Consider the following 25,391-nt stretch of genomic DNA (forward strand, 5'->3'; position numbering starts at 1 on the left):
CAGGTTGTATGAAAACTTTTTAACGCATGGTTTTAAGGTTGGAATTGTACCTTTTTGAGCAAAATGAATGACTAATTCTATGTCTGTCTAAATTCCCCTAAAAGAGTGGTTATTTTATCATCACAGCATGAACTAAAGAATTAAAACTATGCTTCTAACTTAACTAATCACTTCTGATATTTCTCAAGCTTATAGAAACCAAAACCACTTAGAAGATATCTGGTCTTTGATTTCCTTAATGAAATGCACACATGTTATTTTTTATAATATAAGCATATGCTTTCACATGTATGATCTTTCCAAGTTTATTTAGCAAGAAACCAAATATGTGAGAGGAACTCAACTTTCCAAGCACTGCTTTAATTGTGTCGCTCATGCGTAGTCCACCCATCATGACTGTGTTTACAGGTCCTGCATGGAGTGACTTTACACCAAAGAAAGGGGGTCACATATCTTCATTGTTTATAAAAATGACAGCTCCTAATGGACCATATTAACTTTAACACAAACTATTAAATCCCCTTCATTAGTTCTTTCTGTGTTCTGCTGGTCTTTCTGAGCTCAGGCAAGTAGGTGCAAAGTGCTAAGGGAACCAGAGCACACACTGAGACGATTAGAGATCACGCTTATTAGATAAGGCTCAGAGGATGTTTTTCTTGGGCTGCTCACAAACATTTTGAAAGAGTTGTATTCCAGGTTTGAGGTCCGATGTTTCTTCCTCTTAAACTATGAGCAGCTGTAGCACCTGACCTACTTCTGTAGGGCCCTATAATGATTTCCTTCCTTCGGACGCTTCAGGAGTCCTCCTCCTGCCCTGTGAAAAAAGGGACAAATATTTTAATCCAAGCAAAATGCTGAAGCAGGTTTTGTTGGTTTCAGGGAAGAAACCCAATACAGCTCCGCCCTGAGTAGAGGCCTCAAATTGGAACCAGCTGGGCTGCAGAAGGGCCAAGAGACCTTTGGGGAAGGCAGGGAGAGCCGTGCCTAGGGCTGTCGCCCATCCACCTGCAGACAGCCGGTCTCTTGGCAGGCGGCTGGGCGCACCCGGGAGCTGGGCCTGGAAGGCCTTGCTGCCTCTGCAGCTGGGAATATGGTCAGGAAGAGTGGCTGCAGCCAGGCAGCGCCTGGTCACTTACTAGTTCTCCAACGACAGGGAGGTCTCCATAGTCGTTTACACCCCCTCAGCACGATCAAACAGAAACGCGTTTACTATCTTTTTCTTTTAGCATCAGCAAAGGCTGAATTAAAACTAAGGGGAGGAAAAGGCATTTAAAAAGCAACACACGGGGCTGGGGTATGCTTAGGGTAGCGTACCTGCAGGCCCTGGGTTCAGTCCCCAGCACTGTGTTAAAAATACATGATTGCTATTTTCCATATTCTTTTACCTTTTTTGTTGGTTTAAAGGGTTATTATGCTTTTCTATGATTTTATTAGCATTAACAGTTGTACAGGGGATACACTGTGGTATTTACATATGTGTTTAAAATAAAATATATCTTAGTTGGATTTACCCCCTCCATCATTCTCCCTCTTTCCCCCTCCTCTCCTTCTTAGAAAAATTTCAACAGGTTTCATTTTTTATTTTCTTATATTGATACAAAATACATCCACCAAATTCACCCTCATTCCCCCTTTCCTTGTGGCCACTCCTCTCCCACTGTACCCTCCCTCGGAAAAGATTTATTTTTCCCTCCTGCCCTTCATTTTTAAACATTAAGTGTATATTGATAGTCCAAGGGGGTTTCACCTTGTACTTCAGGTCTGTGTATATCACACGTTTATCAAATTAACCCTCCATTACTTACTCGTTCTGTGTCACCATGCTCTCCTAATAGTCAACAGCTTACTGTACCTATTTAAAGGGTTATTTTTCTGATTCCTAACTAAGTGAAGATAATTTTTACTTTTTGAGTATGCTCTGATAGCTAAAGATATGCAACAGAGCCAGCTCCTGGAAGGGTATTTTAAATAAAACACTTTAAAAATTTTTTGTATAAGGGAATATAATATAGGGGACGTGACCTTGTTCAAAGTACGATATACATATCTATGGAATTATCACAATGAAACACCCTCATATTATTAATGTGTGCTAATAAAAAGTAGTAAAAAAATGTATTGGAAACACTCTTTAAGTAAGGAATGAGCACTGGCCATTTCCAAATAAAAGGGATAAGGATTTTTGCTAAGATCAGAAATCTTAGCATTTAATTTAAAACCAGCTCAGAATATATTTTCTGGAGAGAAAATGATAGACAACAGATGAAAATTTGCCCAAGTTGTCCATTTAATAGGCATGTTTTCCAAATACTGTTGATGAGGAATATATCATTTTCAATCTGGGTTTTAAGTTATTTTTTCTGGTAAGGAACATGATGATTCCAGGGTGGCCATTGTAGAATCCTAAATCCTTTGACCAAACTCGCTATCCAGAGGGCGGGAGACCAAAGCACGGCCCTGAGGCAGAGAGTGACTTGTCGGTCACTGAAAGTGGGGAGAAATCCAGGGAAGGTATAGGAGAGGTGGTTGAAATTTTCAGTTTAGTTAAATTCTCAGCAATGTAAATTTACCTGGTTTCTTGTAAGGTGTTTTTTGTGCATGTGGTGCTGGGGATTGAAGCCAGGTCCTCCTGCATGCTAAGCAAGTGCTCTACCACCGAGATACTACATCCGCAGCCTTTAACTGATCACTTTAAAAAGTCAGTAGACCTCGTGTCTTTGCTTATTGTAAGTTCATTTGTTGGGTTATTATGTAACGAAATGTAGCGACTGTTGGAAATTATATAGTCAAGATGTAGCTAATACCTATGAGGTAAAATTTTTACATATTTTTAAAATAAACAATTGTCAACAAGAGTACCTGCTTTTCATTCCTGAAGGGAAAATAAACATTGAAAAATAATATTTGCTAGCAAGGCTCACAGAACATCTCCCTTTTCTTTAGCATATTTTACTTGTACAAAGGAATTTCATTGTGATATTTTTATACATACATATACTGGACTTTGATCAAATTCACTCCCTTGGTTATTCTTTCTCATCCTGCCCCCTTTTTTCACAATTTGTCATGGGTTTCATTATGCTAGCTTCCTATATGTCTATAATATACTTCGATCATATTCACTACTATTACCCTTTCTTCCCCAGACTCCCCACCCAACAGTCTCCCTTTTGCATTCATGCATATATGTGCATATATAAATGCACAAATATAAATAAATACATAATATATACAAAATAACCATATATAATATATATCTTATTTTATATATATTATATTATATATAACATTTTAAATATATTTTATATATATTCTATTATATAAATATTTATTTAGGTCTAGGATCTGCATATGAAAGAAAACATGATTTTTGTCTGAGTCTGGTTTATTTTGCTTAACATGATCTCTAAGAGTTTCATTCATTTTCCTGCAAGTGACATAATTTCATTCTCTTTAATGGCTAAATGATACTCTCTTGTGTATATGTACCACATTTTCTTTATCCAATCATTGGTTGTAAAGATTTTTTTTGACAGTACTAGGGATTGAACCCAGAGCCTCACACATAGGCAAGCACTCTACCACTTGAGACACACCCGCAGCCCAACATCTCACATTTTTAGAGAGGTCTAAGTCTGTGTTTGGTGTAATGTTTCCAGGCATTTTAAGAAGTGACATAACTGTGCTGTGTTCTGTTTGGAGGCATTCTCACATGCACACTGGGAGAGATCAGCCAACTGGTAGGGATGTAGGATGGTTGTGTGCACTGGGCTCCCCATCACCACGACATCTCCCCACCCCGTGCCAAATTTATATGCATGAATCCTCATTTTTAACCAAATCTTTGTTCGCTTTCCTCTTGAGGTTGTTTCACACTCCTGCCCACGCACCCAACTGCACCCAGATAGCTCTTCCTCCTCCCTACCCTAACAGCCTGCATCACTGTTCAGCTACAAGGGTGAGATTTAATGGAGCTAAGCACTTCCTTGGAGTTTTCTGGGGAAGCCATTCAGCTGAGGCTGAGAAAGGCCAGGCCCACACTCCAGAATCCAGGTGAAAGTCAAATGGTGAGCCCCATGTGGGGCAGCTCCAGCCATTGAAGGCTGTGATTTCAGTACCTTTAATACAGGCTTGGGTTTTCCTAGAACATACCAGCACTGTCTTGATCATGCAGCTCTGTGAGAAAACCCATCCATTCCCAGAATCTTAGGCCAAGTTGGGCCAATGGGTTGTGAATTTCTGAAAAATATCAACGAGTAGACTCAGGAAATTAAGAAATTCTACGGCATGTCTTCATTAGAATTTTTAAATACAGGCGTTGGAAAAGTCAACTTATCCCATAAATGGAAGCATTGATTATAACAATCGTAAAGCAACAAAGTCATTGTTCTGATGGCTTTATTTGAAAAACACCCTTGTCTATAAATGGAGATTAAGCAATATAAAACATGAATATATTCGAGAGAAAAGCCCACCCTTTTCTCAGGAAACACCAACAGTTGGGAGTGAGTAATTTCAGATTGACTCATTAACTAGGGAAGTAGTTCTGATCTAAAAGAAAAAAATTTTTTTGACAAAAATGGTCAGGAGGTCATGAAGACTGGCTTCCCCGCAGTTTGCATGCTGACTCGTAACTGCCTGAAAACTTATAGAAATGCTTGATTAAAACTAGAATAAAAATTTCCAGTTGCCTTCAGCAAACCACAGCACAGGGGTGGAGAAAACAGTGCCAGGTTGCAGTTTAAGTATAGTTACTTGGCGCCCGCTGAAAGTACTGCTCCCTTCCTGTTTAATAATTAATTCAACTTTAAAGCCCCAAGGATCTGAGCTCAGCACCCGCTTCACAAAGCAGTACAGAAACAAAATGCTTCCAGAACTAGAGGGGGATAGAGGAAGAAAGAATCTAAGTTTCAAGAAACATCACCGCATGGGGCTGGCAAGCAGAGGGTGGAGTTTGGAGGTGGAAAGAACCAGGATGGAGAAATTCAAAATTAAATAAATACACACAAAAGTAAGGTTATTCACGGCCACTGGCACCAGGACTGGGAGCAGCACAGGGAGCCGGAAGCCATCCATCCGGAAAGCAGGCCTGCTGCCCGCAGGTTAGTGGGCACTGATTAGGTAATGGTCTCAGACTCTATGAAAGGAGAGACCCAACCTGGCTCTTCATTAGTGGCCTCTCTCATTAGTCAGAGCATCAAAGGTAGGCAATGATCCCTGCCTTCCCTCACCTCTTCTTCAACCCCACCTTCACTCCCAGGACACACAGGACGCATTCTCCCCACCAGGGGAATGGCCAGAGGATCCCCTGAGAGAAGCGTGGACACACACACACACTAAGGAAGAGAAGAAAGGCTTACTAAGTTCAGCTGCTCTGTGCATTACCAAAAACATGGAAAACCAAGTAAGGTCCTGGACTTAAATATTCAGCATCAGAAGTTAACATCCTGCACAGCAGCAGGTAACTGCAAAAGAAGGCAAACATCCAGTGGAGCACCTGCATTGTGCTTTGTAATTTTTTATAAATCATCTGCTTTCTCTCAGCTGCTGAATCCAGCACAGAAAGTAATATACTATAGATGCTGAAATAGGCAGAAGCCACCTGACAGCTTATCAAATCTCTTATCACACATGAGATACAAGGAAATATGCTTTCAGATTAACTGCACACACACCCACCTCCAAACATATGATTCAGTATCAAGCCACATGGACAGCTCTTTTTTTTTTCACACCAGGAAATCTAAATATCCCAATGCATTGCCCAGCAATGAACAGATTAATTAAATGAAATGAAGACCCGAGTGGCCAAAGAAGAGGAAAGCTATTTAAACACCAAATTGTATTTACCTTCTGCTTATTATTACTACAAAGAAGACATGGCATAGAAGCTCACACGAATCCTCTGAGATTATAGTTGGGTATTTTGAAAAAGACATTCACATTAAGTGGTTGACTCAAACAATGATTTGAGTATTTTCATAATCCTTAAAAAAGAATGTTTTTCATGCTCTACAATTATGGAGACTATATGGATTTTCTTTATGTTTTACTTTAGAGGTAAATTAGTTACAAAATGTTCACATTACATTTTCTTTGCACCAGTTCCCCACCCCCACTTCAGATTGTCCTTGGTGCCTTGAAAATGTAGCAACACTCTTTTAAAAATAAGATTTTGTATTCCTCCTGATTGACCCCTTAAACTCTGCCACACTCCAGTTTGGAAACAGTTTCCAGCTATTCCACAATTTCAATACCCAAAGGTCAATGTGTTTTCTCTATTTTGGAGTCAGTGAGTGTGTAGTTGCTATTTTTATCATTTAAATTTCAAGTTCATGTCCCTGCGGGGTTTTTTTTGCAAAGCACATAATGGTTTAGATCAGTAAGAAACTTGACCTCATGAAAGTTATCTAGCCTCAGGCCTCAGTTTTGTGATCTGTGATATGGGGCAATCATCATTCTTCTCCGACAAAGTTGTGGTAAGGATGTAGCTTCCCAATGCAAGAGGAGCAGTGGGTTCAGGTGTCATTGGCAGAAAGCCCACCTCAAGTTCAGGTGCAGTGAAGGGCAGCCCTTCTTCACTTGACTGTGACTCTCTTCAGGGAACATTTCTAGTAGGTGATTACTTCACCCACTTAGTAAGTCCCCAGTGCTTAAATGTCTATTTTCTCTTTAAAAAGAAGAGTTTTTAAGAGTAGTAAACTGAATTTCTGTAAAGCTTTCATATTTCAACCCACACAGAGAGCTTCTTCTGCTTTGAAGAAGCCTGGACAGCAAATCCTTTTCAGAGTAGCAAATTCCCTTGTGCTGAGCATAATTATCTATCAGCTTATCTTTTTTTAAATGAATTCAGATATTTTTATAAGGTCATGTGGTAGAAAGGGTACTGGGCGATAAGCCAAGTCAGCCTGCAAGCAGGTCTGCAAACCCATCATGTACAAATCCCTGTGGAGGGGAAGGAAGACTCACACTCTCACACACAGCCCACTCTGTAGCCGCCCATACTGTGGAAAGAGCTGGAACACAGACATGAAAGAAATGAACCAAAGGTTGCATCTGGCCTGTGCAGCTCCACGACTTTGTCATTCCACGATTTACCACCATCCGGGCCAGGGCCCAATCACCCACCCCTCCCTGACACTGACTTGCTCCTGTTCTAGTCTGGCCTGCTTGGTACCATCCACAGGGAATTGGCATAAGGTAATTTAAAAGGTTAGCACCTACCTTGATATAGATGCACTTTTAAAAAATGAGAAAGATGTGACTCTATGATTTAAAGCTTGACTCCACGTTAACCCATGTCTTTGTTAGAACAAGTATATTCTATTCAAAATCCGCCCACACAGCTAAAATACTGGGTCAGAAATCAGTGGGTAAAAGAGGAATAGGAAGGAAAGGGCCTCTTTTCTAGCTTTCTGTGAGCCACCCACGCCATGGTTTGAAAGATGGCATGCTTTTTCTAGAGTTCAAGTTTGGGCCTTGGAGACTGACTGGACAGTCTTCACCCTGGTCTCTCATCTGAAATGTGGAGATTTTAACCTCAGACAGTTGCCTCTATGACTCTATAAGTTGATATATGCAAATCTCTTGGTAGAATACAAAGGCGTCACCAGTTAGTGAGTCATTGGTGTCATATTAAGATATGAGCTAAACCATATTAACAAGCTGAAATTTTTTGCCTTAGTACTAATTTGCTAAGTCTTCCATAATAAAATCCCACATGGGAGAGGGGGCTTAAACAATAAAAATTTATTTTCTCACAGTTCTGGATGCTAAAAGTCCAAAATTAGGTTGTTGTCAGGGTGGGTTTCTCTTGAGGCCTCCTTTTGACTGTGGATGCTGTTTTCTGCCTGTGATTTTCATGGCCTTTCTTCTGTACACATTTGATCCTCTTCTTATATGACACCAGTCACACTAGATTGGGGTTCATTCCAATGACCTTGTTTAACCTTAATTATGTCTTTAAAGACTTTATCTCTAAATATGGTCACATTCTGTGGTACTTGAAATTAGAAATTCAACAATGAATTTTGAGAGGACACAATTAACCCTATAAAAGTCTTTATAGCAGTAAAAACTTACTCTAATATGTGCAAATAACCAAATATTAAGAAAGAATAGCAAAATAGGTTCCGTCTAGACTCTTGATATGCCTTCCCTGAGATGAAAAGATTGTTGTCTCTGATGAGCCCCTAGTTTAAAAAAAAAAGGCTCACAGATTGTAGCTAAATTAAAATCAAGCAAAGATGAGAACTATTATAATACCAGTGGGATGGTTTGATGTAATATACTTGTAGACTCAACTCACAAAGCTTTGATAACATAAACCAGCAGAACTCTACTTGAACTTGGGATCATCCAAGCTAGGGGAGGAAGCTGACAAACTGCCTTTGTCCTTGGCTGACTGGGCCAGCACTGAAATTTGTGCCCATTTAGGAAAAGAGACGTGGCTGTTTCCCAAGTGCCTTTCTACACTTAGCCTCCATAAGATTCAGGGATTGATGGATCTGTCCTTTCCCACCCTCTCCCTTGGGAATCTTCCCTTTAACACTTTGTCCATCACAAAGTTCTTGTGCCATAGCTGTCACCCTTGCCATTGTGCAAGAGGAGACTGAGTTAATTATTCAACCAATTTCTATTTTAACATTTCCTAACCTAATCAGCTTAGATATATATTCATGTTCCTTTTAAATGTTTCTCTGCTGAGTTCTTCTGTACTCTTATTTTGAGAGTTGCTAAATATCTCAGCCCAAGGAATGTATTTGAACGACACATAATTTCATTAGATACTGGTCACCACATTGCTTGAACATGAAGCTTTCAAAGAAAATTAAAGTGAAAAAAAAAAAAAAACAAGATCTGGTATTGGTTATTAACTCTACCTCAGGGTGACTTCTCTTCAGGGACAATTAAATAGCAGCTCTGGGCTGTTAAGTTTAGTGGCTTTACTTGTAGATAGCACATTCTTCTTCAAGGACAATCTCAGCCCAGCTCTGCAATGCTATGTGGTGGCTGAGACAGCCTCTGCAAACAAGGTTTTGTTTGAAATTGGAGATGTGACCACATCTATGTGCTCTGACCTTTTTTCTTTAAGAAACAACTTTTGCATTACCAGGTAAATGTCCTTTCCGTGGAATTTCCATGGAACACTGGGGACATCCTGTGGTCAGTACAGCCTAATGCAGCCAGGGTGAGCAGCATTTTCAGGGAATAGTGTCCCACATAAATCCTAGTTTGTCTTGCCAGACCAATAAGAGAGAAGAGAGGAAAAAAAAAAAAAAAGAAAGAAAAGAAGAAGAAAGAAAGGACAGGAAAGAAAAAAGAAACATATTCTTGTTGTTGATCATTTTTATCATAGAGACATCTCTTTTGTGAGCAAAGCAATTTTTCAGTGAATGTGCATGGAGTAAGATCAGGTCATGAGTATTTTTGTTAAAGAAAGCTTTTTCACTGAAGCAAAGTACAGCTTCATCAACACAAAGGAGGAGTGCCATGTTGTAGGACATTGCTCTTCAATCCTACCTGGTTTTCACCATCTGCTATTGTAGGTTAGCTATACCTTGGCTCAACTTCTAGTTCTTACAGGAGACAGCTTTCTGTGAAAGAGCACCCAGCATGGCTTTACAGGAAAACAGTGGGTATTTTGGCAGCTTTACACTCCAGATAGTGCACCAGTGGCACTATATTGAAGCCATTTAGTTGTAAATGTGATACCGCATTTGAACGGTTTCTCTTGGCAAAGCACTGAGCCGCCCACATTGAATAGAAGCAAAGCAATGGAAGGTGGGGAAAAAGCCAGGCACCACAGAAGCAGACTAAAGGAGCTCGTAAAAGCATTTGTCAGTCCTTTAGAATCATAACTCCACTCTGCACACAGTCTACCAGGAATGGCCGGCTTGGCTTCCACAGGAGAGAGCAGGCAGTAGAGCTGATGTTGTTCTTCTGTTTATTAAAAACGGATGGGAGCACTTGACAGAAAAATCAAACTTCTGGTCATGGCTCATTAATCCCCGTTGTATCTGTCAGGGGTATGTGCTCCGAGTTTCAACAAGCCTCCAGAAGGACAAGCAGTGCTTGGCTTGGGGGTTCCCTCTAATTTTTGAGTGGGAAAAGATATGCTGTCACCTCCAAAGAAAGACAGACTGCATGGTTATTTTAACCCACCTACTTTTACATTTAGTCATTAAATGTAAGTGGGTTGGTTTTTAAGAGAAAAATGATAATGGTTAATAATTTTATTGCCAGTGTTTTTCATAGTGATTTCTTCATGAGAAGCAAAAAGATAAAGACGAAGGGGAATGGAGCCTGATAGTATAGCTCTTTTAGGAGAAGCATGGCTCTTGGAGACAGATCCTCTGGGAGCCCTTGCTGACTCCTTAGATGTGCATATGGTCACTGAAGTGTAGCCCTGTACTAAATAATCTCCGGCCTCCTCAGCCAGAGATGGAGATAAGACCCTGCTCAACCCAGACTGTTAACATTAACCCAGAAGATATGACCAGCAGTCTTCCAAACCCTCTTTTTGGAATAATTATCATTTGTAAGAAAACCTCAGTTTCAAAGCCTTCCTTCCATGCCTGCAGTGAAGCAAAGCCAGAGGACCAGGAGAAAAAAGACCACCGGCCAAAGGAAATGCTATTCTTCCTGCTCCTTCAGGGGTCAAGCTCTGAGGGCCATGTTTCTGAACCTCCCAAAGGCCTCTTTGTATGTAAAAGGTACATAAAGACACTTATTTAGTACATTCCTCAGGGGATTGAATGAGATAACATGTGTAAATCACTTAAACACAGCACCTGCCTCATAAGAAGCACGCAGGAAAAGTTGGTCTTGACATTGCTGTTTGCATTGTCCTCATCTTCCTGGAGAGGACTGCTTGTTCAGATTGTGTCCTTTCCATACAGTGCTATCAAGCTGCAGGCCAGGGTTTCATGGGGCGAGAAGGGAGTTTCTCTAGGGCCCTGCCAGGTCCACTTACTCCACTGGTTGGGACAATAACTGAACTCATACTTCTGAAAGTCATTCCAGGCTGGGTGCTGTGACTGATACAGAAAAGTTTTAAATGTCACCTCTGCACTCAATAAACGTAAATCTAATCCATGTTAGTGGATACAGGAAATTCTCTGGGCAGGCAATCTTAAAGTCAGTAGCTTTAAAGTAAAGTAGGTGAGGCCCCTGAAGGGCATCCAGGGCTAAGTAGGGGAGGGAGAATTCAAATCAAGCACCTGCTACACATTTGGGTTCACTGCCTGGAGCTAAGGATTAGCTGGAGTGGTGCCTTCGAGGGCTTCCAATAGAGTCCAGCACTTCCTTGTGCATTCCTGATTCTTTTGAAATTTGGTTTTTGTTTAGAAACATACACAGCAGATCCCTTCATTTGCCTAATGTTCTCTACTAATGGAGAATTGAGAACAAATCATCTGGGCATGCAGCATGTCCCACATAGACATGAGAAACTCCAATGACCTGTATCATTGTAGTCTTTTCATCATCTATGACCAAAGTTTCAAGAGCTCCTTCTGAAAATACTTAATGAACACCCATAATAGTGAGTGTAAACACCTGATCTGGCAGGAGATATGCAGTTAGCCTGGCTTGTGCATGAGGGAACCTGTGTTCCAGGCAGCAAGGGGCTTTGCAAACATCAAAGGCAGAAGGCAGGAACAGCAGCTATGGTTCGAGTGTCTGTACCAAAGTTCGTGTGCTGGAGGCCCAGTGTGGCCACATTGAGCTGGTAAATCTTATGAGGTAGAGCCTAGTCTGTGGTGGTTAGGCCATGGAAGCACTGCCTTCTGAAGGGATTAATGCTGATCTCAGGCAGCGAGTTAGTTCTTGAGAAAGTAGGTTGTCATAAAGCAGGTCACCCCACATACTTGACCCCTTTTGCATATGGCCAGTTCCTTTTCCATTTCTTTCTTAGGTTGTGACGCAGCCAGGGCCTTCACCAGCAACCAAATAGGTGGGGCCACCTGATCTTGGACTTTTAGTCTTCTAAAGTTTGAGCTAAATAAACCTCTCTTTAAAATATAAAGTAGCCAGCATCATGGGTTCTATTATAGTAAAACAAAAATGGACTAATGCAGTGACATAGGTAAAGAGCCAGCAAAACAAGACAGAGTTCAGAGCAGGAGGGTACCTGTCTCTTGAGACAGTCAGTAAAGCTTTCTGAACACAGAGATTTTGTTTAAACTGGATCTAGGAAGACAATTGGGAGCTGGACATGAGTGATGAAAGTGTCTTCTAGAAGGTGTGCAAGTGGAGGGACCAGCAGAGTGAAGGCTGGGCTCCAAGACATTATGGCATTTGTACAGGAAGAAATATTTGGCAGCCCACAAAGAATGCTCTGGGAATCTCTGCTTAGAAAGGACAAATAAAAATATTTCAAGGAAGACTTTGCATGAGACCTCTTATCCTGCTAATCTTGTCAAAACCACCTCATTCTATGAGAGGAGGTGCATCAGATTTGGGGATCTGATTAACCCTGTGGTTTTTATTTATGATATAACTCAACTCTGCTTATCCCTCTCTTTCTCTTTGGGCCAGAACACGTGAATCTGAGGACTGTGGGCAGTAGCACCATAAAGGAGCATCATGGCTGGGAGCCGTATTTTCAATTTTTATTAGCATTTCTTATTTGCCCACAGCCTGATTTCTTTTAGGCCTGACATAATTTGCATGATTGAGTTAATCCAAGTGTGAAATGCAGTAGGGACCTGATTCAATGGGTGGCCAGAAAAGCAGCATTATTCGGACATAAAAGAGATGGAAGAGGGCTCTGCCCCCGCAACTCCAGGTGCAAACAGACCACACTGGGAGACTCAAACTGATCTGCAGGCTGGGGGAATGCTCCCAAGAGTGGACTGGGCACTGGAGTAGGACATGCATTTTTCAAGCCCTTTCTTCATCAAACACTTCTCAGGCTGGGCACTGCATTTGAGATGGGCAAACAAACATCCTCCAAGTGGTATTCAATTCTCACAGCCTAATTCCTATAGCACTCCCTGTAAAAGGAACATTTTCAGCACTTTCTGTATATCTATATCTATATATCTATATTTACAGTTTTTGCTTTAAAATAATTTTACATTTACAGAAAAGTAGGGCAGAGTGTTTATATGTACTTATCCCCTACTTTCCCCGAACGCTAACATCATACATCACTACAGTACAATTTTTTTTTTTTTTTTTGTCTGCTCAGTCATTCCTGGCACATTTAAAAGTCCAGAAAGTCAACTGCAACGGGCAGCTCGTGGTTCTGGCTTGGAGTGTGGCTGTCCTCAGAGGTCTTCCCACCCAAAAGAAATACACTCCCTCCAAGGGTAGGGTGAGGATATTCAAAGAAGAGGGTATAGTGGGGTTCTTACCACACAATGACTCCTTGCCTTTTTCTTTTGTTATTACAAGCTCTCTTCATAATATCTAGTGCCCTATTTCCCCTTAGTAATTCTTCTCAATAATTTCCCTGTTTTGTCATGAAATTTTAAGTTAAAAAATGTTTGTCAATTTTATTAAACATCAATCTTAAATTTCATGTTTATCAATCTAAGTGTTATTATCTTTAAAGTAATTATCAATTGTCTCAATAGATAAATGACATGAGATGTTTTATTTGCCTTCATTTTCTTGAAATCATAGTTTAAGAAAAGGCCCGTTTTGTTGATCAATTAATTTTATAGTGATACAATACCTTCTCCTCAGACAGTGAGTATGTTTATTACAATAATCACACATTAGTGTGTCCAATGTGTTAGAAAACCATTGCATGGGCCTGATATTTAGAAATCTTACATATTAGCTTTTAAAAAGTCAACTGACTTATTTTTATAATTTTTGCTTTTTTTTCTCAGTGACAAGATAAGGAAGAAAGTTTCATGCTGGTACTTATAAAAAAAATTTGCCAATAATACATGGGTGTAGAAAGTTTTCCATTTTAATTTCCCAGGAAGTAGCTTGTCAAATTGGATATATTTTACCTTTCTTACCATGAGATTGGACTATGGTGGCACAGATGTGTACAGTATGACACATTGTACAAGTCACTTCAGGAAGAATTTGCAGGACTCATTATCATTTGGGGATACTTATACCATTTTGCGACACCAGTATCTCCTCTTTCTAGTCAAATGGTCAAATATAAGTTTAAACTATACAATATGTAGCTAAAAATAAAGCCAAGTTCAACTCACATGGTGCTGGAAACCACCCAACAGTGGAAAGTGTTGGTGGGCAAGAAATGAGCAGAGTCATTGTCACATCTGCCTTTGTCCTAACAGACTAAGTTATTCTTTTGCTATAACTGAAAACCCTGTATTCTTCAATCAGTTCTGCTCTCCTCTTTCTGAAGACACAGCCAATAGTTGAATTTCTCAGTCTTACTGTGATCAGATCATTAACACTGCCTTGCACAGTGAACTTGTGATACAACTTTTAGCAAAAGATACAATTTTTCTTTTATAAGGGTTAACCTTTAGCTCCTGGGGAGAGTAAATGAAGGGGACACTATTGTTTCACAACAAATTGTAAGAGGAAACCTTTGTATTATTCACCAGCTAATTCTCAGTAGAAATGTGACTCGGCAAGCTCAGGTCTGAAGGTCAATTTCCATGTGGTATTTGAGCTGAGCCTGGGCTGTGGGTTGCAAGAAAAGTCAGGGGCTGTATTGGGAAAGTAAACTTTCTCACTTATCCATCCTCTTACTTTGGGACAGAGCCTCTGCCTTTTTAATAGGAAAAACTGGATGGATGGGCTACACTGTTCCCAGGACACTCAGTGCATTAATTGAGATCTGTAAATGTCAGTGAAGAGTATTTGAGGAGGATATTTATTTTCTTTTTAAAACAATCTCACTTTAACCTGCACTGGATTTTTTGAGGATGGTACCAGTAGTGGGAGGGTTAAACTCAGGGCCTCACACTTGCTAGGCAGGTACTCTATCACTTGAGCCACACTCCAGTCCTTTTTTCTTTAGTTATTTTTTAGGTAGGGTCTCACATTTTTGTCCACGGCCTGTCTCAGACCATGATTCTCCTACCTACGACCTCCTATGTAGCTGTTACAGGTTCACACCACCACAACTGACTTATTCATCAAGAAGGAATCGCACTAACTTTTTGCCTGGGCTGGCCTCCAACCACAATCCTCCCAATCTCTGCCTCTGAAGTAGCTGGGATTACAGGTATAAGCCATGTTGGCCTCTATATTAGATTTTAAAATATTGTGGCAATTCCCCTCCCCATAAATAAAAAACCTTACTTATGATTTCCAAGTGAACAGTACCATCTTGTCAACTGCATACCTTTTGTTGTGCAACAGATCCCAGAACCACATCCTACCTCTATACCCACTGAAGAACTGAACAATAGCTTGTATATACACACACCATGTTTTCTGTGTCTATTCATCTGTCAGTGCACATTTGGGTTGCTTCTATCTCTTGCTCATTGTGAATGACACTGCAATGAACATGGGTGTACAGATGTCTCTTTGAGCCCCTGCTTTTAATTCTTTTTTGAGCATATACTCCAAAATGGGATTTCTAGATCATATGGCAATTCTAGTCTTAATTTTTTTTGGCAGTACTGGGGCTTGAATGTGTCAGGTGTTTTACCACTTAAGCCACTCTGCCAGCCCTCTACTCTTAATTTTTTGAGGGACCTCTGTACTGTTTTCCATAATGGCTGCACTAATTTTAGATCCACAGAAACAGTGCATAAGGATTCCAATTTTTCTACATCTTTGACAACATTTGTTATTTTCTGTCTTTTTTCTTTTTATTTTATTATTATTATTAATCTTGATAGTAGCTGTCCTTACAGGTGTGAGGTGATACCTCATTATGGTTTTGATTTGCATTTTCCTCATAACTAATGGTGTTTAGTATCTTTCCACATGCTTGTCACCATTTGTACATATTCTTTGGAGAAATGTCTATTTGGATCATTTCCCCCTTTTTTTAATTGAGTGTTTTGGCCTTTTATTTTTGAGTTTTGGGGGTTCTTTTTTATATTTTAGTTATTAGCCACTTTAAAGATATATGGATTGCAAATATGTTCTCCTATTCTGAAGGTTATCTTTTACACCGATGATTGTTTCCTTTGCTGTGCAGAAGTTCTTAAATTCCTAGTCTCATTTGCTTATTCTTTTTCTGCATGTCATATCCGGTTCTCCTGACACCATTTGGTGAAGAGACAGTCATTCTCAACTGTGCAGTGTTGGCATCACTGTCAGTGATCATCTCACCATATGTATGCAGGGAATGTTTCTTGGCTTGCTATGTTTACTACTCATCTATATGTCTGTCTTCATGCCTATGCCATGCGTTGTGATTGCTGAAACTTTGGAATATGTTTTGGAAATAGTAAGTATGAGGCCTTCAGCTTTGTTCTTCTTTGTAAGGATTATTTTGGCCGTTGATGATCTTTGAAATTCCTTTGTGATTTCCTCTTTGACTTACGGGCTGTTCAAGAGTGTGCTGTTTAATTTTTGCACATTTGTGAATGTCCCAGTTTTTCTTTTTTTAAATTTTATTTTATCTTTTTACATTTACTTACATCTGTATACGTTGTCTGGGCCACCTCCCTCCCCCTGCCCCGCTTCCAGGCAGAACCTGGTCCACCCTGTTGTTCAGCTTTGTTGAAGAGAAAACATGAGAGATAACAAGAAAAACATAGCTTTTCTGCTAGTTTGAGATAAAGATAGATAAGCAGAGAGATTCCTTGTGCTGTTACAAAACATATGTGTATTACAACCCATATTGGTTCATCTCTACCAGACCTCTTCACTAGTTCCTAGTCCCCTTCCCATAGTGGCCTCTGGCAGTTTAAGATTACTACATTCACTCCTCTACAGTGAGTGAAAGTTTTAGGTTTCCTTCCCTTTTCCTATTCCTCCCATGCATGTGTGACCCATGTCCAATAATATTTCTGCATTTGCTTTAGGTCTATAATCTGCTAGCTATACATTAGACAAGGGACTGATAACCAGAATATACAGGGAGCTCAAAAAAACTAAACTCCCCAAAAATCAATGACCCAATAAAGAAGTGCGCAACTGAACTAAACAGAACTTTTTCAAAGGAAGAAGTCCAAATGGCAAAAAAAAACACATAAAAAAATGCTCACCATCCCTGGCCACAAAAAAAATGCAAATCAAAACCACACTAAGATTCCACCTCACTCCTGTTAGAATAGCTACCATCATGAACACCACTGACAACAAATGTTGGTGAAGATGCAGGAAAAAAGGAACCCTCATACACTGCTGGTGGGAATGTAAGCTACTATAACCACTCTGGAAAACAGTACGGAGGCTTCTTAAAAACTAAACATGGATCTACCATATGATCCAGCAAAATGACTCCTAGGGATATACCTGAAGGAATGCAACTCAAATTATAACAAAAGAACCTGCATGCCCATGTTTATTGCAGAACAAGTCACAATAGCCAAGCTATGAAAACAGCCAAGATTTCCCACTACCTATGAATGGATTAAGAAAATGTGGTATTTATACACAATGGAATTTTATTCCACCACAAAAGAATGAAATTTTGTCATTTGCAAGTAAATGGATGGAACTAGAGAACATCATCTTAAGCGAAGTTAGCCAGGCTCAGAAGACAAAAATTGCATGTTCTCCCTCATATGCAGATTATAGACCAGTTTTGCTTTTAATATTTATTGGATTCTAATTTCATCCCATTGTGGTTGGAAAAGATCCTTGGAATGATTTCAGTCATCTGAAACTTCTTAAGACATGTTTTGTGACCCAACATGTGATCTACTTGGAAAATGTCCAGTATGCACAAGAGAAGAATGTGTATGTGGCTGCTGTTGGTTGCAATGTCTATATGTGTATTAGGTCCAGTGGGTTTACACTGTTGTTGAGTCCTCTGTGTGCTTACTGGTGTTCTCACTAGTTATTTCATCCATTATTGAAATCACTGTGTTACTCTCTTAACTTCCCCTTCAATTCCGTCAATGTTTGTTTCATATATTTAGCTGCTCTGCTGTTAGACGGATACATGTATGTAATTGTAATATCTTCCTAAAGAACAGACTATTTTTTATCATTATGTAATGTCTTTCTTTGCTTCTGTGATTTTTTTTGATGTGAAGTCTTTTTTGTCTAAGTATAATCAGTCCTGCTCTCTTTTGATAATGATTTTCCGGAAAATGACATTTTTTTCCATTCAGCTTATGTTTCCTTAAATCTAAAGTACATCTCTGTAGATATCATATAATGGGGTCTGTTTTTTAAAATTCATTTAGTCACTCTATGCCTTTTGATTGGAGAATTTAATTCATTTATAATTAAAGAAAATTTTGATTAGGAATGACTTACTATTTCTATTCTGTTAATTATTCTGTTAAGCTATTTTGCCCTCTTTTCCTCTCTTGTTGCTTTTCTCTGTGTTTGTTGATCTGTTTGTGGAGATGTGTTTTGATCATTTCTTCATTGTTTTGTGTATCTACAATACATATGCTCCTTGTTGTTACTATGGGGGTCACATAAAATATCCTATAGTTATCAGCTGGGCATGATGATGCACACCTGTAATCCCAGCTCCTTCAGAGGCAAAGATAGAAGAATTGTGGTTTCAGGCCTGCCTGAGCAAAAATGCAAGACCCTATTTGAAGAACAAACTAACAGCAAAAGTACTGGGGACATGGCTCAAGTGGTAGAGCACTTGCCTACAAAGCATGACGCTCTGAGTTCATTCTCCAATACTGCCACACACCCCCAATACCTATAGTTCTGACAACTTGTTTTAAACTGATAACTTCAACCACAAGGCAAACCTCAGCTCTTCTACACTGTGTTATTGTTATGAATACAATTTAAAATATCTGCCTTCATTAACAGTTTTATAGTTAAGTTACATTTAATCTTTGATATTTTAAATTCTGTACCAGAATTAAAAGTGATTTATGAACCATCATTATAGTATCATAATATTCTGTATTTGTCCTTACTGTATTTACCTTTAGTAGTGAGTTTTATGTTTTTGATTCTTTCATGTCCTTTGATTTCAACTTGAATGTTTCCTTTGAACAGTTCTGGTATGGCAGGTCTAGTGGCGATAGATTCCCTGAGCTTCTGTTTATATGGAAAAGTCTTTATATCTTGTGGAAGCTCCCCTGTATATAACAAGCTGTTTTTCTCTTGCTACTTGAAAAATTCTCCTACTCTTCAATTTTGAGCCGTTTCATCATAGTGTTTCAGTGTTTTGAGCCATTCCATTTGGGATCTTTGAGTTTCTTAAATTTGGATTTCCATTTTTTTCTTTAGATTTGGGGAGATTTTAGGTATTATTTATTTATTTAAATTAACTCTTCACCCATTTCCTCTCTCTTTTCCTTCTGGAGCTGCCATGATGCATCTGTTTGATTGATGGTATCCCATAGTCCCTTAGGCTTTCTTCACTTTTCTTCATCATCGTCTTCCTCTTCATTCTCTTCCAATCATCTGATTCAGTAATCTCTAATGACACATCTTTATATTTGCTCATCCTGTCTTCTGCCTAATCAAGTCTTCTGTTGATTCCATGTAATGAATTTTTCAGTTTAGTCTTATATTCTTCAGATTCAAAATGTCTCTTTAGTTCTTATTCAAAGTTTTTGCCTTGTCTTGATATTCTCATTTTCTTCATCCAAAACTGAACCAAGAAGATATTAACCACCTAAACAGATCTGTAACACACAATGAAAATGAAGCAGCAATAGAGTCTTTTGAAAAAGAAAAGTCCAGGATCTGATGGATTCTCAGCTGAATTCTACCAGACCTTCTAAGAAGAATTAATAACAATACTTTTTAAACTTTTCCATAAAATGGAATAGTAAGGAATGCTGCCTAATTCATTCTATGAAGCCTTGTCTGGTTCCTTCCAAAACCAGACAAGGACACAACCAAAAAGGAGAACTACAGGCCAATCTCCTTAATGAACATCTATGCAAAAATCTTCAATAAAATAATGGCAAACCAAATCCAACAACACATCAGAAAGATCATTCACCACAACCAAGTCAGCTTCATCCCAGGGATGCAGGGATGGCTCAAAATACACAAATCAATAAATATAATACAGCACATCAATAGAAGCAAAGACAAAAAACACATGATCATCTCAATAGATGCAGAAAAAGTCTTTGATAAAAGATTCAACACCACTTCATGATAAAAGCTCTAAGAAAATTAGGAATAGAAGGAATATACCTCAACATTATAAAGGCTATATATGACAAACCTATAACCAACATCATACATAATGGGGAAAACTGAAATAATTCCCCTAAACTCAGGAATGAGACAAGGGTGCCCACTCTCCCCACTCCTATTCAACATAGTCCTGGAATTCCCTAGCCAGAGCAATAGGCAAGAAAAAGAAATAAAAGGAATACAAACAGGTAAAGAAACAGTCAAAATATCCCTGTTTGCAGATGACATGATCCTATATGTCAAAGACCCAAAAAAACTCCACCCAAAAACTTCTAGACACCATAAACAGTTTTAGCGATGTAGCAGGATACAAAATCAACTTATAAAAATCAGTAGCCTTTCTATACACCAACAATGAACATATTGAGAAAGAATACAGGAAAACAATTCCATTTACAATAGCTTCAAAAAAAGTAAATACCTAGGAGTAAACTTAACAAAGGACATAAATGACCTCTTCAAGGAGAACTACACACCACTGAAGAAAGAGATCAAGGAAGGCTACAGAAGATGGAAAGATCTCCCATGCTCATGGATTGGTGAAATCAGCATAGTAAAAATACCAAAAGCAATCTACATGTTCAATGCAATACCCATCAAAATTCCAATGCCATTCATCACAGAGATTGAAAAATCTACCCTAAAGTTCATTTGGAAATACAAAAGACTGTGAATAGCAAAGGCAATACAGAGGAAAAAGAGCAACTGGAGGTATCACAATACCCAACTTCAAACTATACTACAGAGCCATAGCAATAAAAACAGCATGGCACTGGCACAAAAACTGATATGAAGACCAGTGGAACAGAATAGAGGACCTGGATATGAATCCATGCAGCTATGCCAGCATTATCTTTGACAAAGGCACCAAAAACATATGGAGAAAAGACAGCCTCTTCAACAAATGGTGCTGGGAAAAGTGGCTATCTGCCTGCAAAAAACTGAAAATAGATCCATGCCTGTCACCCTGTACTAGTATCAACTCAAAGTGGATGAAGGACCGTAATATCAGACCTGAAACCTTGCAGTTAGTACATTAAAGAACAGGGAATACCCTGAAAACAATAGGAATAGGCAAGGATTTCCTCAGTAGAACTCCATCAGCCCAGCAACTAAGAAAAAGAATGGGCAAGTGGGACTACATGAAATTAAAAATCTTCTGCACCACAAAAGAAATGGTCTCTAAATTGATGAGACCATCCACAGAGTGGGAGAAAATATTTGCTAGCTATACATCAGACAAAGGACTGATAACCAGAATATACAGGGAGTTCAAAAAACTAAACTCCCCAAAAATCAATGACCCAATAAAGAGTGGGCAACTGAACTAAACAGAACTTTTTCAAAGGAAGAAGTCCAAATGACAAAAAAAAAAAAAAAAAAACCACATGAAAAAATGGCCACAAAGGAAATGCAAATCAAAACGACACTAAGATTCCACTTCACTCCTGTTACAATAGCTACCATCAAGAACACCACCGACAACAAATGTTGGCGAAGATGCAGGAAGAAAGGAACCCTCATACACTGCTGGTGGGAATGTAAGCTAGTGTAACCACTCTGGAAAACAATATGGAGGCTTCTTAAAAACTAAGCATTGATCTACCATATGATCCAGCAATACCACTCCTAGGGATATACCTGAACGAATGAGACTAAAGTTACAACAAAAGCACCTGCACACCCATGTTTATTGCACCACTATTTATAATAGCCAAGCTATGGAGACAGCCAAGATGCCCCACAACTAAAAAATAGATCAAGAAAATGTGGTATTCATACATAAGGGCCAGTTTCTTGAGATTTAATGTGTTCCTTTGATTGGGTTATATCTCCCTGTTCCTTTGTATGCTTGTTATCTTCTGTTGGGACCTTGGCATTTGAAAAATGAGCCACTTCTCCTAGTTTATGTAGTCTGGTTTTGTACAGGGAAATCCTTCACCAATCAGCCTGGCTAGGGATTCTGGAGACCTCTCAGTCTTTTTTGGGATATGTTCTCTCTGGGTTTGTGCATAAGTGAAGAGGTTTCCAGATTCTACTTGGGAGCTCCATCCTGGCACCTGTCTATGAAACCATGGTGCTCAACCAAAGCCATACTTCTCACCTTTGTTCTCTCAAGCATCAAATCCAGTGTCCTGTGCCTGACACTACTTAGACTCAGACAAGACAGAGATCGGGTCCTTAGGCAGACCCCTGAAAAGTCAGAATGTTTGACATGTGTTATACTCTTCTCATTTTCTTTCCCAGGGAGTAGAAAGAGTTGAGAGGGGGTGTTTGTTTGTTTGTTTATTGAAGTAGGGTCTCACTATATAGCCCAGGTTGCCTTTGTACTCATTACCCTCCTGCTTTAGCTTTCTGAGTGCTGGGATTATATAGGTATGCACCACACTCAGCTTATTTGGGAGTTTTCTCTTAATAATAATGTATTATGCTGAGAGAAGGAACTCTGGGGAGTGAATATCATAGATTTTCCTACTGGGCTTTAATGCAATTGGTTTCATGCTCACATGGGCAACTTCTCCAGGGGAGAAGGAGGCTCTGGGGCTTCCTATTCTATCATATGCTAATGTCACTCTTTTGTACCACATTATTTGAGAGCAAATCCCAGACAATATGCAATTCCATTCATGAACATTTCAAAAGGTATTCCTAAAAGATACTTAGCATTACTATATGCAACAAAATTAAAACATTCCTTGATACATCAAAGTTTCAGCTACCATGAAAACAATTGCCTACATGGACTCAGATTGCTTTATTAAAATTAATATTGTTCAAATCAGAAGTTGAACAAGGTCCAAACTGCATTTAGCTGATATGTCTTTTGAGTCTCTTTTAATCTATACACTCCCCCTGCCTCTTTCTTTTTTCTTGCACTTTATCTATTGAAGAAACCAAATTGCTTGCTTTATAGAATTTCTCACCTTCTTGATTTTCATTGCACTTTCAAGATGTCTTCTGATTGTTGATCTGTCCCCTATATATCATATAAACTGGTATTTGGACTTAGAGGTTGATGAGAGTCAAGCTTGCATTATGTACTTACTTGCTGTTATATTGCATCAGGAGGTCATAGTATGTGACTGTCTCTTGTTTTTGTGATGGTAAGTTTGATGAACAGATTTAAAATTGTCAGATCAGTCCATTATAATGTTTCACCAGCCATTTATGTGATGGTTTAGCAGTTATTTATGATCATTAACTAGATTCATTCTTTCACTTGGGATTTTAAGATGATTATATTCTATTTCTTCCATTCTTTGAAGAAGCACGTTTCTTAAGAACAAAATATTCTGTGAGCCTCCATCATCTTATATATAAAATGGGAATAATAACACCTGCCTTCCATGTCTTACAAAGATGTTGGATAAATGCATTAAGCATTTGGTAAGCTGAAGTCACTATACAAATGTGTGGCAAACATTATCATTGATCTCCAAGATCTATTTCACTTCAGAGGACACACAAAATGCAATCACATTAAGTAACTGCTATAGGAATGAGCTTGTGATCCTACCGTCATGACTCAGTCATGAGAGGAAGCTCCTGAGCAAAGATTCTTTGCTCTCTTATAGAGGCACTGGAAGAGCCAATGACTCTTCTTTTCCCTGAACAATATTTTACCTCACCTGGAATGGGTGCTGTTATTTACTAACAGCCTTGGTATGACACAGAAGAGAGATAACCAGGACCCGAATACTTGATGTCCTTACAAAGCTGTAAAATCAACCAACTATAGAGACTGTCATCATGAAAAATCTGTTATGAGGAATAAAGTATTTGTTATTTGTAGCCAGTTTGAGTTGGGGTTTCTGTTGCAATAGGAATCATTCCTAACTAGTACGGAGGGTCAGGAATGATGGTGACAGTGACGGTGAAGAATACGGCATTATAAAAACTGCCAGGATGGAAGTTAATATTAGGGATGTTGAATAGAATTTGAACATGTAAACTTTAATTGTTCATCAGCACTTCGTGTGTGTGTGTGCGTGCATGCTTTGTATAAAACATTGCACAAAATACTGATGAAATTTTGCATTGAGATTTCCAGGAATGGGTCATAGGAGAGTTCTAATTAAGAGTCATCAGCTCAGATCTGTGTCCTGGAAAAGATACCAGCTCAATCCATGGTCCTTCTTAAACTTGTTTTTCTCTGTTATATGCAACTACCTTGAGATCACTTTATAGGGTAATAACACTCATGAGTAGAGGAAGCATCAAATTTAGTTGCCACTTTTTCAGGCAAGTGCCAGATGACTTCCCTCAATTGTGCTTTCCCAAACGTGCTGTGAGAATTCTTAAAAGCACTTAAATGTACAATGTCTTTCTTGTCTGACAGACATTTTCTTTTCAAGATATAAAATAATGTGGGACATTCTAAATGGTGCATTTAATACATTGATGCAAAGATATATTCAATCCAAGCACTATTCCTTATGCCCACACTCTTACATCTAATTTTGTTGAAGCATCTCCTTATCCTAGATAGAAATATAAAACTGTATATTTTGAAAAATGTAGGAGAATTAATCTGAAAGTCTATAAGAGAATCCTTAAACTTCTAAAACACTACTGAGAGGTCTGATTGTTAAGAACAGGTTGGATGGGGGTGGGGTCTGGAAATCACCATGGATTAGTTAGCTTCATTCTACTACAATCAAATACCTGAGGCAATTAATTTATAAGGAGAAAAGGCTTATCTTTGTTCAAGGTTCTGGACATTCCAGTCCAAAACTAGGTGATACCATTGCTTTGGTCCTCTGGCCAAAACAATGTACCAAGAAGGTATAGCATAGCAGAAGTGTATAGTGGAGCAAACCACCTACATCACAAGCCAGAAAGCAGAGAGAAAGAGACTGAGGTCTCATAATCCCCTTCAAGGGAATGTTCCCAATGACCTAAGGACCTCCCATCAGACCCATTGTTCTAAAGTTCTACTATATCCCAATAGTACCACTCTGGGGACCAAACCTTTAACAAAAGGGACTTTGAAGAACATACAAACAACACACAAACCACAGCACAAAACCAAGCAAGCACATTAAAATTCATATCCTTGTCTAGGTAAGTAAATAGTACAGTCCAAGTTCCAGTCCAGAGAAAAGGTCAAATCAGAAAAATAGAGTGGAGTGGAACCAGGACTTGGTTCCAGAGAGTGCCAATATAAAGGTTTGAGG

General features: G+C 39.0%; 1 long non-coding RNA gene across 1 annotated transcript in view; it reads right to left on the minus strand.

The window, feature by feature from the left end:
* Positions 1-357: 357 nt before the first annotated feature.
* The window catches only part of LOC109677054 (uncharacterized), a 28,165-nt gene continuing 3,131 nt past the window's right edge, over positions 358-25,391 (minus strand). The window contains exon 3 of the long non-coding RNA XR_012440093.1: positions 358-814. This is a non-coding gene — a long non-coding RNA (uncharacterized lncRNA). The remainder of the gene's footprint in view (positions 815-25,391) is intronic.

This window comes from Castor canadensis, chromosome 12, assembly GCF_047511655.1.
Source record: "Castor canadensis chromosome 12, mCasCan1.hap1v2, whole genome shotgun sequence".
Classification (NCBI taxonomy): domain Eukaryota; kingdom Metazoa; phylum Chordata; class Mammalia; order Rodentia; family Castoridae; genus Castor; species Castor canadensis.